The following is a 7614-nucleotide window of genomic DNA, read 5'->3' as shown; positions in this document are numbered from 1 at the left end:
CCAGTCTGAAAGAAGTGGTCCGTGAAGAGAATTAGGACTATGACTCAACATCCCCACTCTGAAACCTATTCACTTGGATCCCCCCTGCCTGGTGATACAGCTTTATGCCTTGCCCTCAGCCAGGCAGCTAAACTCTTTTATATGGGGTGTTTTCTCCGACTAGAATGCGAGCTTCTTGGGTTCAGGAATTGTCTCAATTGTCTGCTTGTATTCCCAGCACTTAGCACAATGCTAGGTACACAGTAAGCACATAATAAATGCTTTCTGTTCCAATGAGATGTTTGAGAAATGAACCTCTAAGGCCTTCTAAACCATCCCTCATACTTTACAGGCAAGGAAACACCCCCAGAAAATTAAAGTGACTTGTCCAAGGTCAAGGGGTCCAAGTGATAGGGTTGTAAGCCTTCACTTGAACCTTTCAGATTTATTTTAAAACGTGTCCATCTTAAACAAAAAGGTTGTTTTTTTTATAATTCTCATTCTATTTCCTTCAGATTTTTAATTTAGTCCTTAAGTAATGCATGAGTGGTACTGCCTTCCATGCATTATTTTTGTAAGATTCTCTAATCACATACACAGACTTTATCAGTGTCCCATAACTGGTAAAGTAATTCTCTTTATTCTTAGGTTTTCTTATTGTTGTTGCTATTGCTTTGTATTTTCCAACTATTGTTAGTTTAATTTTAACTGCCTGCTTAGGAAGAAAATAAAAATGCTAAACAAACAAATAAGTGAATGAATAAATAACAAAGATTTTTACATGTTCCTGATTCAAAATATCCTATGAGGCCGAGAACATGTTCATTGGAGGCTAGTTTGATAATGAGAGTTAACCTTTAGAAAGTGCTTTGAGGTTTGCAAAGCATTTTACATAGCTCATCCCATTTGATTCTCACAGCAACCCTGACTGTGACTTAGGTACTAGTATTTTCCCTACTTTAGAGGTGAAGAAATTGATTCTCAGTGAGGTTAATTAACTGCCTTGCTTAGGGAAAGGCAGTCAGTGATCATCTGGAGCAGGATTTGAACTTAGGTATTCAAGAGTTGCAGGCCAGTGTTCTGTCTACTCCATCATCTAGCTATCTAGAGCCCTGTTTGAAATATAGCTACCCGGGGTGGCCAGGTAGCACAGCAAGTAAGAGCTCCGGCCCCAGTGTAAGGATGCCCTAGGGGATCGAATCTGGGCTCAGACACTTAGCATCCACCCAGAAACACCTGGCCGTGTAACCTTGAGCAAGTTACTTAACAGGCGGCCAGGGTGGCTCAGCGAGTAAGAGCACTGGCCCCAGTGTCAGGATGACCTGGGGGATTGAATCCGGGCTCAGATACTTAGCACCACGCCCAGAAATAACTGCCCCTATAACCTTGAGCAAGTTACTTAACCCCAATTGCTTTAAAAAAAAAAGAAAGAAAGAAATGTAGCTACCTATTTGGGAAGATAGTCACAGCTGAGAGAGATTTTAATATATTTTCCCTTGGCATACTGTAATAGTTTCCTGTTTAATAAGACACACGCCTTTTTTAATATTAAAAATATACTTAAGGGGAAACTAGGTGACTCAGTAAATAGAGCACCGGTCCTGGAGTCAGGAGGACCTGAGTTCAAACATGATCTCAAATGCTTGACACTTTACTAGCTGTGTGACCTCTAGTAAGTCACTTAACCTCAATTTCCTTGCCTTCCCCCCTCAAATATATATATATATATATATATATATATATATATATATTCAAAATACTCAAAAAGCTTCTAGGACACCAAATAGCTTTTTTGAAAAATCAATATTTTTATGATTTAAATGAATCAGACCCATCTGTATTGTATTTCTCTTAAAATAGAGACAGCTTTAAAGATTTAGGGGAAGTGAATTGATCAGTGTATTCTGAATTTTATTGAAGTTTTAAACATCTGAGTCCTCAGGATGGAATCTTTCCTAAGTTTAGAAAGTGTTGGCATTGGCTTTTCACATATTACTTAGGCACACTGACCAGAACTAGATGACCAGTGAACCAAGGTCAGCTGACTTGAGGTCTCCTAGGTATGTTGACTTCTAGTAGTTGCCTTCTTAGTGATCTGCCATTTACCACCCATTCTAGATTCTGTTAGGAAAAGTCCAAAAACCACTTCGGTGCCTTGGAAAGTCAATCTCTATGAGGATGGCAAAGTCAACTCTCCTTTGTCTGAAGGCTGATTACTTGGTTACCTCTCCTGCTCATGCTTTCCCATATCATTAACTATCCTACAAAGGAAATAATCCATTATTTCAGTGGCCCATGATCTGAATCTTAGTAAATACTACCTGTACTAATTAATGAAATGAGTAATTATTAAGTGCTTACTATGTACCAGGCATTGTGTTAGGATCTAGAGACATAGGAACAAAGGACAAAATTATCCTGATTCATAATGTGTCTACATCCTAATGAAGGAGATAGCAAGAACATACATAAATATATTGAGCATAAATATAAAAATCAATACAAAGATAGAAAAGGGAGTAAAATATGAAGTGGTTTGGGAGCTGAAATGATCAAGAAATGCTTGTTGACATTCCACATGCTTCTTAAAAGAATGAAATGCTGATTAATTTGACTTCAGAGGGATTCTGTGAGGTGGAATTAAGGAAGGAGTGCATTCCTGGCATGGGCACAGCCATTGCAAAAGTGTGGTGATGAGAGGTAGAATGTCATAAGAGAGGAACAGAAAGAAGGCCAGTATGGCTGGATTGCATAATGAAGCAGGGGTAGTAATGTCCAATTAGAAGAGAAAGGTAATTTGGGGGCAGGGTATAAAAGGCTTTAAAACGTCAACTCAGAATTCAATCCCCTCTGTGGATAAACTCATGAGTTCTGGTGGCTTTGCAAATGATGATGATTTTCTCCAAGTTTATCAAGGTTAGAATCAAGTGACACTACCATCTACCACCAAGAAGGCCCTGAAAGATTTTCTTGATTCTTAGGATCTAAACTAGGTTGTACTTTGCTGACACACCTTAGAGAATCCAGAATCATCTCCATCTCAGTGAGATATCAGAGTATCAGGAATAGCAACAAACAGAAGTATGACAACCTACATTAATGTAGTACTTTAAAGTTTGTAAAGCAATTTACAGTTAGGTCTCAATTCAAATATACACATGTGAGCATTATGTGTATGTGTGTCTCTATATATGACATATTTATGTCTCTATACACATATATGTAGGTGTGTATTTGTTGTAAAATCATTCAGTCATGTCTGACTTGGTAATCTCATGGATTATAGAATGCCAGGCCTTTCTATCTTCCACAAAATCTGTCCAAGTTCATGTTCATTGTTTTCATGATGCTATCTATCCATCTTATCCTATGCTGTGCCATTTCCCTTTTGCCTTCGATCTTTACCAACATCAGAGTCTTTTCCAATGAGCCCCATCTTCTCTTTGTGTGGCCAAAGTATTTAAGCTTCAACTTCTTTATTTGACCCTCCAGTGAATAGTTTGAATTAAATTCTTCGAGCTTTGACAAATTTGATCTCTGCTGTCCAAGGGACTGTCAAAAGTCATCTCTGGCAAGACAATTAAAAAAAACACACCAATTCTGTAGTGTTCAGCTTTCCTTATAGACTAAATCTCACAGCCATACATTGCTACTGGAAAAACCATAGCTTTGACTATATGACCTTCTGTCAGCAAAGTGATGTTTCTGCTTTTTAGTCTGCTGTCCAGATTTGCCATAGTTTTTCCTTCCAAGGAGCAAGCTGAAATTGCCAATATTCACTGTATTATGGAGAAAGCAAAGGAGTTCCAGGGGGAAAAAAATCTACTTGTGTGTACCACAACAAAACATGACAAGTCCTCAAAGACGAGTATCAAATCAGCTTGTCTCCTGAGGAGCTTGTCGCCAATTTGGTCTCTAGTTCTGCAACCTCTTCAAACACAAACCTGCTCCTCTGGTAATTCTCAGATTACATATCACTGAAACCTAGCTTGTAGAATCTTAAGCACAACCTTGCTGTCATGTGAAATGAGTACAATTGTTTGGTAATTTGAACATTCCTTGGCATTGTCCCTTTTTAGGATTGGAATGTAAACTAATATTTTCCAATCTAGTAGCCACTGTTGAGTTTTCCAAATTCACTAGCATACTGAGGGCAACACTGTAGCAGCAGCATTTTTCAGGATTTTAAATAGCTCCGCTAGAATTCCATCACTAGCCTTATGGCTAGCAATGCTTCCTGAGGCCCACTTGACTTCATTCTTCAGGAAGTTCTAGCTCTAGATCAATAATCACGCCATTGTGGTCATCTGTGATGTTAAGCTCTTTTATGTATAGTTCTTTTGTGTATTCTTGCCATCTTTCTTTAATCTACTCCGCTTCTGTTAATTCTTTAACATTTTTGTCTTTGATGATGTCCATTTTTACATGTAATGTTCCCTTGACATCTCTAATTTTCTTGAAGATATTTGGGTTTTTTTTGGGGGGGTTGCATGTTGTCTCTCCCATTAAACTGTGAGATCCTTAATAATAGGAACTATCCCTTGCCTTGCTTTGTATCCCCAGTGCTTGGTACATAGCAGGTGTTTAATAGATATTTATTATTGATTAACTTAGAATAAAACTTAACAAATGTTTTTTGGCTAACTCTCACATATCATTGTATCCTAGATTGATCACTAGAAGGGACCTCAGAGATCATTGATCCCCAAACCTACCTTTTCTATTTGAGGAAACTAAAACCCGGCATCAACCAGTTAGTAAGAGTTTGAGGTGGGATTTGAGCCCACTTCTTCCTAACTTCAAGTCTAGTACTCTATCCACTATTCCATATTGTCTCCCGAGACAGTCAACCCCTCACTCCACCCCAGCATAGGGATCCTAGAAATATGACAAGTCCTCTGATTCCTGACACAGAAAATAACTGCTCTATAGCTTACAGCCTTAAAAAATTTCCTTCAGACATTGAGAAGTTAAATGACGAGGCTAGGGTCATACGGCAAATTTTAAATTGAGTCCAAATCTTCCTGCCATCACCTTACTGTGCCACCTCTCTTCCTTAACCTTAACACTGCCAGCCCATTTTAATGGAATTCATCACTTTTATTAATGACCTAATGTAGAGGGGAATGCTCTCCTAGGTACTGACCTAAATACAAAGTTTAGGTAAGACGGGAGAAATTACAGTAAATACAATGGGGGAAAGAATATTGCAATGTTTAAAAATAATTAGAATACATATTAATACATGGAAAATGTTTTTTCAAGGAATAAAATACTGTTCAATGCCCATAGAAGAGAGATCAGAGTGAGTTTATGAAAAGACTAGCCAATTGGAGATGGCTTCCTGTAGAAAGCAGAGTTAAAATTTGCTAGGACAATCAAGAAGCAGGGGTTGTATTGCTATTTCTTCCTCCCTGCTTTGTTCCTGTGCATTCCTACATGGATGCCCTCCCCCTCTGATCCTTAGACTTGCACTTTTATGTCTGCTATTTTCCAAGGCAACTTAATTAGAGGATGTCACTTTTTCTTGTGATAACATATTCTCATGCACAGCAGGACATTCAGTGGATATGAAGGGTTCACTGAAGGGTAAAGCTAATGGAGGTGTTTCTAGCATTACCACCACCCTCCTTACTCTCCCCTCCATCTTTTATGATTGCTAGTACCTCGGCATAGAATTTTTCTCTCAATTAGTGCTGGGACACATCTGAGATGTTGACATTGACATTTATTGACCAAGCCCTTCATTGTGTGATATTTCTGTTGTTCTCTTGAAGTCCTTCTCTAATGCCTCCTTTTTGGTATGTAGATGACCCTGGATTCTTGAAGGTTATGCCAGCATGGACTGGATAGCATATCTAACTGGTCCTAACAAGGTTGAAAGGCCATCTTGTACTGGTCTGGTGACTGACTGTCTCTTTTTTTTAAGGCTAGTGTAAATTAGATGAGTGTCTCATCAGGTGGTTGACTCCATGGTAAAGAATTCTTTAAGCTATAGTAGCCCCAAAGTACCATCTACTAAGCCAGAGTTTCTTAATATGTAGTCTGTGGTTAGATTTCATGGAGTCCATGAATTTAGATTGAGAAAATTGTGCTTGCATTCATGGGTGTGTGTGTGTACGTCTGTGTATTTCCATATAATCACTTTTCTTTTAATCTTATGTATCTTATGAATTTCAAAACATGATTCTGAGATGAATCCCACAGGTTTTAGCAGACTGACAAAGGTATCCATGACATGACAAAGATGAAAAATCTTATCTAAGTTAAAGGATTACACATTAAAAAGGAACTGGGAAGTTACCTCAGAGCCCATATAGTAAAGAAGTTTATCAAAATCATATAGAAAGCAAGTATCAGAGATGAGATTTGAACCCATGTTTCTCTGTCTCTGTGGCCTGATCTCTATTCACTATTCCACATTGCCATATGCATCTATTAAACTTTCTAACATATGATACTATATACTTTCTTAGATTTAACATTCCGTAGCTATGGTCAGAAATTGTCCCTTGAAATCATGTTGTTCTCAACCATGCTTCAAACTCAAGGTCCCCTTGCCACCCCTCCCCCACGCATATGCTTTGTGGAGATTATGGGGAGCTCAGAAACTTGCAATTCAGATATGCTATCCATTGTTTAATAGGACCGGCCTGCCATCAGTCCCTAAAATTGTTATTCCTATCTGGGGCTTAGGAGTTAGGAAACAAAGTGCAACCCATAGCTGATCTTCTGCCTTCATCCCTTATTGAGTCCTGAAATCAACTGTAGTTATAACATAAGACTGGTTCTTTTGCACAAACTGCCTGGGTTTGAAGTTCCAACCCTACCATACAAACAATATGAATATTCATCTCCTTGTGAAATCCATCTGCCTCTATTTCTTTAAACAATTACTCTGGTCTGAACTCCAAGTAGAATGTGAACTTCTTGAGAGCAGAGACTGGATTTCGTCTTTCTTTTGTGCTTAGAACACAGTAGACACTTAATAAATGCTTGTTGACTCAACTAAGTACCAGCTCTAACTCTCCTATCACCAATGATAAAGCTAATTTCTTAACATAAACAATGGGGTCAGTTTTCCACATATCACCAACACTAGTATCTCACATCCCCTAAGACACTGCTTAAATGAGCCTTCACACCTGCAGGTTACTATATACAAAGACACAGAGTTCTAAGATCCAAACCAGGCTCCTATAGATTCTAGCACAGACTGTAGTAATGAATCTGTACCACCAACTTTCAGCAAGGTCAAATTTACTTTGTTGTGTTAGGATGTCTGCTTCCTCTTGTTTGTAACTTGCAATAGGTTGGTAGTTCGGAACACTTATATATGAAATTTCTGAGGAGAATTTTTTTTTCTTGTTGCCTTCTTAGATATTTTCTCTTATATTGCAGGTTATATCTTCTGTTATTCATCTTCTTAAGCTGTATCAGCTATTTTCTATAGTATTTACTTTCCACATCTCATAGGAGTGTAGTTTATAGATGGATGGGACCTTGGAGGTCATTGAGACCAATTCTCTCATTTTATAGCAGACGAAACTGAGATGCAGAGAAATTTAATCACTTGCCCAGGGTCACACAAGTAGTAAGTGTCTGAAGAGGAATTTAAATTCAATTCTCCTTTAA

General features: G+C 38.2%; 1 protein-coding gene across 8 annotated transcripts in view; it reads left to right on the top strand.

The window, feature by feature from the left end:
- Positions 1 to 7614, top strand: part of LOC138165296 (FGGY carbohydrate kinase domain-containing protein-like) — a 545803-nt gene that overhangs the window by 279498 nt on the left and 258691 nt on the right. The window lies entirely within an intron of this gene.

The sequence above is a fragment of the Petaurus breviceps genome, unplaced genomic scaffold (genome assembly GCF_028583685.1).
Source record: "Petaurus breviceps papuanus isolate PSGF00001 unplaced genomic scaffold, PetGlider_PUasm1.0 208, whole genome shotgun sequence".
Classification (NCBI taxonomy): Eukaryota; Metazoa; Chordata; class Mammalia; order Diprotodontia; family Petauridae; genus Petaurus; species Petaurus breviceps.
This window is presented reverse-complemented; position numbering and strand designations above follow the sequence as displayed.